At 46.8% G+C, this 14,058-nt stretch overlaps 1 protein-coding gene across 4 annotated transcripts in view; it reads right to left on the bottom strand.

The window, feature by feature from the left end:
• ESCO1 (establishment of sister chromatid cohesion N-acetyltransferase 1) overlaps nt 1-14,058 on the bottom strand; it is a 226,426-nt gene that overhangs the window by 124,724 nt on the left and 87,644 nt on the right. The window lies entirely within an intron of this gene.

Genomic DNA, 14,058 nt, shown 5'->3' with positions numbered 1-14,058 from the left:
GAAGCCCCTATTTTACGCGTGGAGTGCGCCCTAGGGGGAACTGTAAGAGTGCGTTTAGCTTTTTGGTAACATATTTGGATACATTTAACTATCCACCTGGCTGTACCGGACTTGGAAATGGGGTTGCCTTTATGTGGTGGAGTGAAAGCAACAAACAGCTATTTGGTTTTGCGAAAAGGTTTAGTTCTGTCGATGTAATAAAGCAAGGCTCTTTTAACATCTAAGGTATGAAGGGCCCTCTCAGCTACTGAGTCTGGATTAGGGAAGAAGACTGGTAGATCGACTGATTGGTTAAGATGAAAAGGGGAAATGACTTTAGGTAGGAATTTTGGGTTTGTCCTAAGAACCACTTTGTTACGATGTAGTTGTAGGAATGGTTCTTCAAGAGGTAAGGCTTGTATTTCACTTACCCTTCGCAGGGATGTGATTGCGATAAGGAAAGCCACTTTCCATGTTAGGAACTGCAGTTCGCATTTATGCATAGGTTCAAATGGAGGACCCATGAGTCTTGTTAGAACAACATTTAGATTCCACACTGGGGAAGGTGGTAATCTTGGAGGAATAATCCTTTTGAGACCTTCCATAAAGGCTTTGATGGCTGGTACCTTAAAGAGGGACAGGTGTTGTCTATTTTGTAAGTAGGCTGCTAAGGCTGCTAGGTGTAGATGTATGGAGGAATACGCTAAATTGCATCTTTGCAAGTGTAGTAAATAGCAAATAATGTTTTGGATGGAAGCATCCAGTGGACGTATATCATTGTTAGTGCAGTAAATGGCAAATCTTTTCCATGTTGCAGCATAACACGCCCTAGTAGTAGGTCTTCTAGCTTCTTTTATGATATTCATACAGTCTGGTGGGAGGTTGAGGTAACCGAACTCTAAGACTTCAGGAGCCAGATTGGCAAGTTCAGTTGCTGTGGATCTGGGTGTCTGATTTCTCCATGGTTCTGGGTTAATAAGGCCGGTGAAAGGCGCAATTTTTGATGTGGAACTAGCGATAGTTCCAGGAGTGTCGTGAACCAGGGTTGACGTGCCCAAGTGGGAGCTACTAGGATCAGTTGTAGCGACTGTTGTTTGAGCTTGCGCACCACAAATGGAATGAGTGGGAGAGGCGGAAAAGCGTACGCAAATCTGCCTGACCAGTTCATCCATATTGCATTGCCCTTCGACTGTGGGTGTGGAAACCTGGCGGCGAAGGTTGGGCATTTTGCGCTTTCGTGTGTGGCGAACAGGTCTATGTCTGGTTGGCCCCATTTTTGGAAGAATGGGAATAGGACTTTGGGGTGTAATTCCCATTTGTGGATTTGCTGTGTCTGATGACTTAGGAGATCTGCAACCTGGTTGTGAACCCCTGGAAGGTGTTCCGCTAGCAGGTAGATGTTTTGGGAAATTGCCCATCTCCAGATGTTCTGTGCGAGTTGGGACAGTTGGAGAGAATGTGTCCCCCCCTGCTTTTGTATGTAATACATTGTCGTCATGTTGTCTGTGCGGATGAGGACAGTTTTGTTCTTTAGATGTACTTGAAAGGATTTCAGTGCTAGGAACACCGCTAGGAGTTCTAGGTGATTGATATGGAGCCGTTTTTGTTGAGTGGTCCATCTGCCCGGAGTGGTGTGTTGGAGGAGGTGGGCTCCCCACCCTGTGAGAGATGCGTCGGTGGTCAGCACTACTTGCGGAAGAGGCTCTAAGAACGGTCGCCCTTTGGACAGGTTGATGGTGTTCCACCATTTCAGTGAACGAAGTGAGCGACTGTCCACCAACACCAGATCGGTAAGTTGTCCGTGAGCCTGGTTCCACTGTTGTGCTAGACATTCTTGCAAGGGACGCATTTGGAGTCGTGCGTGGGGTACGATGGAGATGCATGACACCATCATGCCTAACAGTTGCATAAACACTCTTGCTGGAAGAGAGTGTTGAGTTAGAAATTTTAAGATGAGGTTTTGTATGTTGGCTAGCCTGGCTGTGCTGGGATAAGCTATGGCCTTGGACGTATTTATGGTAGCTCCCAGATATTGATGTATGTGGGAGGGTTGTAGTTGAGATTTGTGATAGTTGATGGTAAATCCCAAGTCGTGTAGGGTTTGAATAGTGCGGTGAGTGTGGAGAACGCATTTGTCGAGAGTATTGGCTTTTATGAGCCAATCGTCGAGATACGGGAAGACATGGATTTGTTGTCTCCTGAGATGTGCTGCCACTACTGCTAAGCATTTGGTGAATACCCTGGGTGCAGTTGTTACTCCGAATGGGAGGACTGTAAACTGATAGTGCTGTCCATCTACCACAAATCTTAGATACTTCCTGTGAGCGGGATGCATGGGGATGTGAAAGTATGCGTCTTTGAGGTCCAATGTGGCAAGGAAGTCGCCTTGTTGAAGTAGTGGGAGGACTTGTTGGAGAGTGATCATATGGAAGTGATCTGAGTGTATGTACTGGTTTAGTAGTCTGAGGTCGAGTATGGGTCTTAAAGTCTCGTCCTTTTTGGGAATTAGGAAGTATAGAGAATATACTCCTGTACCCTGATGTTGGAGTGGAACTGGTTCTATTGCGTGTTTTTGAAGCAAGGACCGAATTTCCTGTTTGAGGAGTGTAAGATGGTGTAGAGACATTGGACAGTGTTTGGGTGGTATGTGTGGGGGGTGTTTGTGAGTTCGAGGCAGTAACCAAACTGGATAATTTGTCTTACCCACTTGTCTGTTGTGATGGAATTCCAGACAGGTAGGAACTGTTGGAGTCTTCCCCCGACTGGAGTGGAATGGTCTGGGGGGAGTGGGGGCAAGTCACTGTTTAGTGGCTGGAGAGGTGCGGGTGTTGGTATTGCCCCGTCCTCGGCCCTTGGTATTGTTTCCCCTATATCCTCCTCTAAAATATCCTCTGTCAGGGGATGTTTGTGCGGAGGTTTTGAAGGTGGAAGAGGTGTCTGTTGCCACATTTTTGGAGGCTCCCCTGTAAAAGGAGCGTCAAAAGGAGCCTCGGGGTTGTGGAGACTGTAATGCTCCCATTGATTTAGCAGTCTCGTTATCTTTCTTCATTTTCTCTAGTGCAGTGTCTACTGCGGGTCCAAATAGTTGCTCTTGGTTGAATGGGTGAGCAAGAATGGTTGTTTGTACTTCCGGCTTGAAGACTGAAATACGTAGCCACGCGTGGCGTCTAAGTAGTATGCTTGTGTTAACCGCGCTAGAGGCAGTGTCCGCTGCGTCTAATGCACATTTGATTGACGCATTAGATATCAGTTTTCCCTCCTGGATGAGGTCATTGGCCTGGGATTTGTACTGATCTGGCAGGTGTTGCAAAAGATCTTCTAGTTGATCATAATGAGCCCTATCATATCGAGCTAATAGGGCTTGTGTATTGGCAATACGCCAATGGTTAGCAGCTTGTGCTGCCACCCTTTTGCCCGAGGCCTCTAATAGTTTGGACTCTTTGTCTGGGGGCGGTGTGTCTCCTGTTTGGGAGTTAGCCCGCTTTCGTGCGTTTGAAACGACTAAAGAGTCTAGAGGGAACTGTGCCTTAATGTAGGCGGGATCTTGTGGGGCCGGTCTATATTTTTTTTCAATTCGGGGGTTAAGAACCCTAGCTCTAACATGGTCTTTAAAAACCTCAGTGGCGTGTTTTATGACCCCTTTAATCATGGGCAAGATCTGAACTGATTTTTGCGACTGCTCAAATGTGTCGAGAAGAAAATCCTCTTCAGGTGTATCTGAGTGCATGGTGACGCCATGGAACAGTGCTGCCCTGTTTATCAGCTGCCCAAACCCTAGGTGGTCATCAGGAGGGGAGGGTTTGGAGGGGTATGTAGGTGGTTGGTGGGATCAGGGATGTCAGGTAAAGGGAAAGCCCAGTCATCTAAGGGTGCCGTATCCGGGAGTGTGAAAGGATCATTAGGATCATTAAGGTCATCCGGGTCTCCCCCTCAATCATCATCATCCTGTGGAGGTGGTGTATGTGAAGGAGATGGTAGAAGAGGAGGAGGTGGGGGCAGAGGGGGTGGGATAAGAGGTGATATAGGAGAGGAAGGACGAATGGGTGAGGTGGCAAAGTCCTTCTTCTTTATGGGAGCTGGAGGAGGTGTTGTATCCAGCTTCCTTTTCTTGTATGGCACAGCGGTGACATGTCCGGTTTTTGGATTGATGTAAATCCTTTTTGGCGTGGGATCCGGGCGAAAAAGTTATTCATTGTCCGAAAGTGGCTTTGGTGCCGACTTTTTCGGTTCTGATCTATGTTTTGAGTGATCGGTAGAGTCTCTGTGGACTTTTTTCGGTCCCGAGGATGGTTTCGGTGCCGAAGAACGTTTTGGTGCCGGTGGAGATTTCGGCCTCGATGGTCTCGGAGCCTGCTTTGGTGCCGAGTCGTCGGTGCCGAAGGTATTGTGGGCACAATAACATGTGGTTTGCTCGAGCCCGAGCCACCTGCAGGCTTATATTTCTTCGGAGCCGGGCCCGAAGGCGGGGCTTCTGAAGACGATTTTCGGTCGCGACTGGGGCCAGCTGGCGGAGTCTTGACCAATGTCTTTTTTGGGGGGGTTGGGGTAGGGGCACTGGTACTCACTCGTTGCCCCGGAGTGATGAGGTCATCAGAATCGTCCGCTTCGGATACGATTTGGAGGTCTTCGGAATCGTATTTCGGGACATCCTGGGCAAAGATGTCCTCTGGGTCTGGACCTGGTCTGGCCATGATATGGCGTCGAGCTCTTCGGTCCCGGATGGTTTTCTTGGAACGGAATGCGGCGCAGGCTGGACAGTTGGATTCGTTATGTTCCGGCGAGAGGCACAGGTTGCAGACCTCGTGGTGGTCACTGTGGGGGAACTTTGCTCCACATTGGGGGCATTTTTTTTTTAAAAGGTGTCCTTTCCATGAGCCGTATCCGGAACCGGTCCGATTGGATTTCGACGTCGAGTTGTAGAGGTTGTTGGTTTCGAAAGCTGGATTTTCAGAAGTTTTCAGCCGGAGTGGAAAAGTTCATCCGAACCCAATGGCGGAAAAAAACAATCGGAGGATAGAGTGGATGCCCATGCGCACTGTTGTCCAGAGGAGGAGTCACCTATCTCGTGACCAAAAGGCTTCTTCCGAAGACAACAACAACCTGCAATCATCCGAGCCCAACACCAGATGGCGATCCTATCCTAAGTGTGTGATCTGCAGCTCATATGCCTCGAACACATGTGTTTAGAGAATGCTCAGGTGTTTCATTCATATCAGACAGAGATCTTTGCTTGAGTTTATTAGAGGATGCAGTCCCCATTTCTGGACGTTAGCTTAATTGCCACACAGGAGGTTGAACAGCTGGTACAGTTACAGAAGAAGCCCAAGCCATTACTGTGACACAAATCCTCTGCTTGGAATTGTGAAGTTATAACACCTGCCCATATATGTCTAGCGGCAGCCCTGTGTATTTTCCGCAGACAGCTTTGCAATGATGTAAGCCTACTGGAGGAGCTTGTTGTGCAGCTGGGTGTTGATGCAGGGTGTGGAAGGGCTGTAGGGAGGAGCTAGACACCCAAAATATAACCCCATTCTGAGTGAGAGGAACACCATTTTAATTCCAGCAGGCTATGGGGTCACTGATGAAGGTGGCAGCCTGGTTCTAAACCTATGTACAAGCCTCTCTACATGTACGGATGTGGGAGGACTGCTTCCCTGTAAATGGTCCATGCAGTTCCCATAGCTGGTGCCATCTATTTCATAATTTCTGGCATATGTACAGTGGATGGGACAGGACTGTGCAAATTGTGACTGGATTGATGAGTGCTATGTGCACTGCACCTCAGATGTATTTGTAAGAAATGGTAGACTCCTTTGAGCGGCGCTGGCGAGATCTATTGCGGACATCCTTTGTGTGCACATTGCCCATCCCTGTCCCCTAAACCTTCTCATCTACAGGGTGGGGAAGGGCTTCCACTTTGTCCATAATGTGAGCTTTTCATGTAAGTGCAAAACTCACTCCTCCCAGTTTCCTTTGTTGCGGCCAGCTCTCCTGCCAGTGATCATCCAATATAGACCACAAATGAGCCAGCCTAAATTGGTCTCAAATGTGGACACATAGAAGGCAGCAAGCACAAATCACGCAAACATTGCAAACACTCTAGTTTGCTCTGGCACTCCATCTTAGCCAAGACTAATTAGCAGTGACTGCAAATAATGCACCCACTCTAATCATCCATTTTTTGCGTTCTTGGGAAGCATATGTATTTGCTCTTTTAGCCAGTTAATTTTTGTCGATTAGACAACGAGGATACTTACTAATGCGTGTAAAGGAGGAAGAGAAAAGCACCCAGATTGTAAATGTAACCTCTGCTCTGCTGCAATTTTCCCCCAGACCGGGTATCAGTCTGGGAAAGCTTGAATAATGACCTTGTTCTGCGAACTACCTTCCCTTCATGCAGTGAAGAAAGACAAGGAAAGATCCAGTTCGGGTGAATGGAGAAGACTGTCCCGAATTACAGTTCTGGAGACACTGCTGGTTGAAGCTGGGGTTCTTCATTTCCGTGAACTTACTAATGGCAAGTAGGGCATGCATGAGTCCTCTGCACTGTTTTACTGATGGATTTGCAACTTCCCTAACTCTGATATGTGTCCGAGTTATATGCATTTGCAAAGCACATTCTTTGTGCATGTACTTTTCAGTCTGCATGAGCTAATACAGTCTTACACTAGGGAAGCAGATATACCAACATGGAGTTTACTGCATCAGCCTAAGGATGTTGTGGCTTGTCCTGAGGAGGCCTTTGAAGTTTTAACAAGGCCAACAACGCAGCAACAAAATTTACAGGCAAACAAAATTTTAAGTTACGTTGAATAATTAAAGGACATTATGTTTATAGAGGATTCCAAGAAGATGATTTACAAAGACTATGTTAAAGCCACCTTCGGCTTCTCCACCTAATTTAGCTCAGAAATTGGAGCATGTATTGAAAAGAACATACAAAAAAACTTGCTGTAAATGGATTTTACAAATGAACTCTGAATGTTTCTGAAAAAAGTTTTTTATATGTTTGGTGGAATGATCACGCACATTTTGGTGTAAATTGTACTCAATACAACATCAATGTATATGCCAACAAAAGACTGATTTAAAAATATAGGATTTAGATTTGGGTATCTGCAATTCACAGGCAAGACCCGACCAGAAGCTATACTTAGATTTACCCCATCCAATAAAACTATTACCACGTCAGTGACTGCTGGTTGACCACTTAACTGCTCTGGGTGTCCACCCTCCAGGCCAGGTACCGAGGATGTCCACCACTAAACATCTAGTCACATCTAGTAGATTACAAAATAGACGCACCAGATGATTTTGTGCACTTTAAGACATTTAGTGAGAACTGGCTTACGAATTACTTTTGTCCCCAACTATAAGCCATAAGAACCAGTCGACGTCATGTTTAACCATCGCAAATAAATACTTAGCAGTCACTCATAGTCAGACACGAAGCCACCTTGACATTTCTAGAAACACCCAGTGCTTTTTCTTGAGCACAACATTCTAGTGTGGGGGTGGTGACTTTTAGAAAAGCCCTTGTTAGAACTATAAACTGCACATTTGTTGGGTAGCACATCGTAACCAATCTAGCTACCACAAAGTAAGATTGAGCACCAATGTAGCACCACTATATAACTATTTTTAACCAAAGAAAGTTCTCTGTATTTTACAGAGTTCACCTAAACTATCCTTCTCAGGATAACATTTGATTGTAGGTCTCAATGTTAACAAAAAACTTAGCATCCGTAAAAGAGAATTATAGTGATGTGTGGGGTTGTAAATTGATTGAGCCCATTGTAACTGTAAGTGTGTTACTTACCTACCTTTTAATAAAAGTATTTTTAATTTGTATAATGTAAATCACTGATTGGACACCAAAGTTACAGAGTGTCTTATTTTGTGAATATCAATCTCTAAACCCATGAACCTCCAGAAGTAAGTCTTGACTGCTCACTACCCAGAGAGTCAAGAAATTAATGAGTGCCTCTTGGCTATACAATTTCAAGCGCACCAGCATTGTGAACCCGGAGACAGCAATAGTAAACAGAACTCACAGACGATACAGCCCAGCAACCTCTAACATCACTAAGACCCAAGTAAAGATATTAAAACGAACATGACACTGCAACAGACACAGAAGGGTTTGTTTCTTCTCCTTTGCCACTGATTGGGTTGACTAATTAGGATGCAATTTATTTAGATTAATAGTTTAAAATGTGGAATGTTTAACATCCACCTTCTGCACATCTCTAAAAAAGGACCTGTTTAGCCTATATTATTTTAGCTGACTCACTCCGCTCTATATCTTCTCGTTGGCAGAGCCGGGACACTCAAATTTGAGTAGCTGTTTGCACTATATAAATATCCCCCATTCATTCATTCAGCAACGTAAAATTCAAAGCATTGACACACATTTTAAGTGTGCAAACTGCAATAGGCAGTCATGACTATGTGTATAGGCCATAGAAATACTAAAAAGCAAGCTTCCTTAGACTAGAAGTGAACCTAATGTTGCTGAATTATGCAAAATAGAATTTAGAAGTGTGGCATGCTTAGAAATATTCGTCATAGCAGCAGATTGTTTCGGTTTTAATCAAATGTATTATTTTACTAAGCAACATATTGTGTGTATTGATTTCATTTCAGACTCCTACGCTATTTCACATAATGCCGGAATAGAACCGTGGCACATTCAAAACAATATTTCTTGTTCCTATTAATAAAAAGCAGAGCCGGGACACTCAAATTTGAGTAGCTGTTTGCACTATATAAATATCCCTCATTCATTCATTCATTCAGCAACGTAAAATTCAAAGCATTGACACACATTTTAAGTGTGCAAACTGCAATAGGCAGTCATGACTATCACCCTTATGCATCAAGCCAAAATCCAGTCGGTAAAATACCGATTCAGTAATAGCTCCCGGTATTGTGTTAAAAATACCCAATCCCAATGCATCAACCCAAAACCCGAGCAAATAACGAATCGCTAAATAAATAACCTCGGACATACCGAATCGCTAATACCCAAAATGCTAATTTACCGAATCGCTAAATACCGAATTCGCAATTACCGAAATCACTATTAGCTCCCGGAAATTGCCAATAGCAAATAACGAATCGCACCCCAATGCAACAAAACTCGCTAATAACGAAAATCCCAAAAATCGCTATTTTGCCAGAGCTAAATAAGGGGAATCAAAACCTGGAGGTAAAGTCACAAAAAATAAATAAAAAAAAAAAAAAAAAACTCCTACATGTGCAAATGATTGAGGCAATCACTAAACCCTTAAATTTGGCCCAGGAGACCCTGTTGGCTCCCACAAAATGGCTGCCCTCTACGTGCTTGCAAGGAGGATGCGGATCAATGCAGCAGGACAGCGCAGGAGAAGGGTCCAGGAGCGAGTGTTCAGACTGCGCATAACCCTGCTCGGCCAGAATGAGGACGAGGTGTACCAGAAATATCGCCTCAATCGCGCTATGATCATGCGCCTGATTGCAGACCTGGAACCATTACTGCAGCACCAGACCCACCGGACAAATGCAATCCCTGCGCACGTTCAGGTACTATGCAGCCTGCACCTACTGGCCTCAGGGAGTTTCCAGGGGGTAATTGCGGTTGCCGGAGGTGTTTCGCAAAGCGCACTGTCACGCTTCTTCCAAAAATTCCTAGATGCCATGCTGACAATGCTCCACAGACACATCAGCTTCCCCACAACCCCACAGCAGTTGGACCGCACCAAACAGGCATTCTACCAGGTGGCACAATTTCCACATGTGATTGGATGCATCGACTGCACGCATATCCCCATATGCCCTCCGTCAGCAAATGAGTACCTTTTCAGGAACCGCAAGTCATACCACTCGATCAACGTGCAGGTTGTGTGCGATGCCAACAACATCATAACGGACCTAGTGGCACAATTCCCAGGGAGCACACACGACTCATACATCTTCCGCAACAGTGGAATGCACAGGCGACTACTCAATGGCGAATTTGGAGAGGGACTCCTGTTAGGTAAGTAGGACTACGCTTCCCCACACCAACACCACACATGTATGTACATCACCAATGCTAAGTCTATGCTTCTATCTTCTAGGTGACAGTGCTTACGCCCTGCGGGAATACATACTAACCCCATACCTAAATCCAGCAACCCCGCAGGAACATCGCTACAACGCTGCACACATCAGCACGAGGAATGTGATAGAGCGGACTTTTGGGATTCTCAAGAGCCGCTTCCGTATCCTCCACAAGACTGGCGGCGCAATGCTATACCAACCAGACACATGCTGTCGAATAATTGCTGTATGTGCAATGCTGCACAACATTGCCACCAGAAGGGGGATACCCATGGAGGTGGACAGGGATGACGACCCCCAGGCTGACCAACCACCCGCCCAACGACGACCGGCACACATCCCTAACACAGCAGAGGGCCATAGGAGGCGGACAGACATAACGCAAAATCATTTTTGACCCTGGGTAAAATGAGACATTACAAGTTGGTGTTGGGTGCAACTGTTTAAAGCACAGTAGCACTGAGGATTGTGCAACAGAACTAGCATTGTGAATCATGCTCCGATTGCATAAATGTAAATAAAAGGTTCCTTAAAGTCAGGACTGTGCAAACAGAATAATTGGATGGCCATGGTTGCTCCACCATGGACCTGCAGCATGTCCAAATTTCTAGTGCCGCTTGCCACGTACACCAAGCCTCCGCTCAGGTGCATCCAAACCCTCACCACGGCCTGCCCCCGTGGAGGCACGCGAACTTCGGCGCCTGGTGCTGGCCTCTGCCAGTGACACGCTGCTGACACTGGAGGCAGCCTCACTGGTGTCATCCCCTCCCAATGCTGCAGCACTGCATGTGCTGCTCTGAAGTTGTTCCACAGCAGTGGTGATGTGTCCCAGTGACTTGGCAACATCACCGCAGAAGTGCCCAAGGTCCACCTGCAGGGAGACTGTGCGGCGTGCCAACACAGCGGTGCAGTTGCTGTGCCGTTGTATGGCCTTGGTAGCGGCGGCAGAACGCAACATTAGCTGCCGGTTACTCCTCCTCTGGGACTCATGGCCCTCCCTGATGGCACGGGTGAGCTCACGTACCTCCTCCCTGAGCTGAGCATTGCCATCAGCAACCGCAGTGGTCTGGTCCCTGACCGCCGTGCCCATGTCCCTGACCGCGGAGCCCATGTCGGTGACTGCTGCAGTCATGGCGCGCATCTCCCTCGCTAGGCGCACGATGTTGCAGCTGATGCTAGCCACATGTCTTCCCTGCAGGTTCTGTGTGCGCAGCATCCTCTCCTCAATTGCAGAGGTTGTTGGGACATCCTGGTCAGCTGAGGAGACGGAACTGCGACGGGCCCTGTGACGCCGTGCGTGTCTTGAGCCTCCATGTGGTGCAGCAGGTGGTGTGGATGTGCGCTGCGTGGGTGCCAATTGCGGGGGGGGGGTTGCCATCTCCTGCAAGGGCGCAACTTGGTGCCTGTGCCTCTGCGGTATTGTGGCTGCACTGGCTGCAGGCTGGCTTGCTGGTGCCGTTGCTTGTGGCGCAGGTGGTGGTGCCTTGGCTTGTGGCACTGGTGCTGGTGCCGATGATTGTGGCGCTGGTGGAGGTGGTGCTGGTGGGGTGGCAGGTGTTGGCGGTGCGTGCGCATCCTGCACAGTCTCCTGGTCTGACTCCACGGGTGTCTCAGATATGATCAGCTGGTCGCTGTCGTCAGAGTCCCCAGGTGATGCATCTGTGTGTGAAACAGTGCATGATTAGTGGGATGATTACACCTACATAGTGTTGTACCCATAAATGTCCCTCTGTGGTCCAACAAATGAACAGTCTACAGCCATGTACAAAATATGTGTTGTGTGAGGATTTACGCCTGTGCCTGCACTCTGGGCTGACTAGACTACAACTCCCAAGATGCAGTAGTGTCATGTGTGGAACTGTCTGTGCCAGAGCTGCAGACACAGTGAGATTGGGCTGGGGGCATGGGTATGGATTTACGCTATGCTGGGTGTGGCACAGGCATGCATCTTACCTTGGGCACTTGTGGCTGCGCCGGACGTGTCCATCTGGATCACCCCCACGACGGCTTCCCGCTCTATCGTCCCTTCCACAAGGTCCTCCAGGGCTGTGTTGGATGGTGCAGTGCTTGTTCCGCCTCCAGTCCTTCTTGCCTCCCGGAGCCTCTCAGCAATCCTCTCTTTTGCGCGCTTCCGGAGGTCATACCACCGTTTTTTGAGATCGTCGATGCTGCGGCTAGTGACGCCAACCGCATTGACCCTCTCACGGATGCGCTGCCAGATGCGCCGCTTCTCGGTCTCAGGCACCTTGAGGGACAGCTTGCCAAAGAGGCGGTCGTGTTTGCTGGCCACTCCCTCGATGAGGTACTCCAGCTCCCTGTCTGAAAACTTCTTCTTGCGCTTGCGTGCAGATTCAGCGCTGGATGGCACTTCCTGCGACATGATGGATGTGTGCTGTGACTGGCAGAATCTGTGTGGCCTCACTCTGCACAGCCTGTCCTTCTTTCCAGCTCCTGTCTGCTCCTCTGTCGAGGCTATGTGGGTGGGGCAGCAGTATTTCCTGGTTGGTGATGTCATCAGCCTGTTCCCGGTGCGACGCGGCAATTTGCGATTTCGCTATTACCGATTCGGTAATTGCTAATTCGGTATTACCGAACTCGCTATTAGCCAAATCGGTATTACCGAACTCGCTATTTGCTAGTGGGGCCGTTTGCGTGCCCCGCTATTAAGGAATCGGTAAATTTAGCGATTTTTAAGGAATCGCTAAATTTTACCGAATCTGTTGATGCATGCCAATTACCGATTCCTTAATGGCGATTCCTTATTTTTCGCTATTAAGGAATCGGTATTAGTTTGGTTGATGCATATGCCCCTATGTGTATAGGCCATAGAAATACTTAAAAGCAAGCTTCCTTAGACTAGAAGTGAACCTAATGTTGCTGAATTATGCAAAATATAATTTAGAAGTGTGGCATGCTTAGAAATATTCGTCATAGCTGCAGATTGTTTCGGTTTTAATCAAATGTATTATTTTACTAAGCAACATATTGTGTGTATTGATTTCATTTCAGATTCCTACCCTATTTCACATAATGCCGGAATAGAACCGTGGCACATTCAAAACAATATTTCTTGTTCCTATTAATAAAAAGCATTCCTTAAGAGTATTCTTGCAAAGATAATGTTTCTTCTCTTTGGCATAGTTCATAGTGTACGCAGTGAAACAATTATTGTAGAAGGACAACTTCCGATCGATACCAATATGAACTGAGGCTTTTGTTTCCAGATCTTAAGAATGTCTGTAGCAAACTGGTGATAAAGCTTTAAAATCTGCATATATTTTCATGGGAAAAGAAGAACGGAACCCGCTCACAGGGGTCAGCAGCCTCTGGACTGGACCAGGGAGGAAGAAGCCTGATACAATGCCTGCAACATGTATTCACGTCTTTTATATTAGTGCATGTTCCTAGTTAGTTTCAATGTTTTTTCTCAATGCTTTGGGGAATTTTCCTAGACCCATTCCCTTGATGGTTGTGGCTACTGTCCTTCGTTTGCGTTTCTACTTGATGCTTGATTTTTACAGATTGCTATTGCAATTGTATGCCGATTCAAAATGATTTACTGAGACTCAGCTGAGGTTCATAAACTACTCTTTACGGGAAGTTCTGCGGTGCCAATTTGGTTTTGGGCTTTATGCTCCTTTAATCTCACTCTTTTTCTTGAGATTGAACACTTAATGAGTTCTATCAGCTCTGAAATTCCTTTCCTTTATAGAATGTCCTTGATGTTCTATTTGACTAATTGTACTAACCAATGAGATTTCAGTAAACTTACTTGATTTAACCCCTTCCATGCCCATGACGGAACGGTTCCGTCATGAGCATCGGTTGCGCTGTGCTCATGACGGAACCGTTCCGTCATGGCCCCGCCCGCGCTCGAACCCTTCAGCACCGCGGGGGAATTACCGCCGCGCTGAAGGGGTTAAAAAGAAAACTTGCTAATATCTTAATAACAATAGAGGTTGTGAAAACTAATGCAAACTCACATCATTGAAAGAA

The sequence above is a fragment of the Triturus cristatus genome, chromosome 5_1 (assembly GCF_964204655.1).
Source record: "Triturus cristatus chromosome 5_1, aTriCri1.1, whole genome shotgun sequence".
Taxonomy (NCBI): Eukaryota; Metazoa; Chordata; class Amphibia; order Caudata; family Salamandridae; genus Triturus; species Triturus cristatus.
Note: the sequence above shows the minus strand (reverse complement) of the source record. Positions and strands in the feature narration are given on the sequence as shown.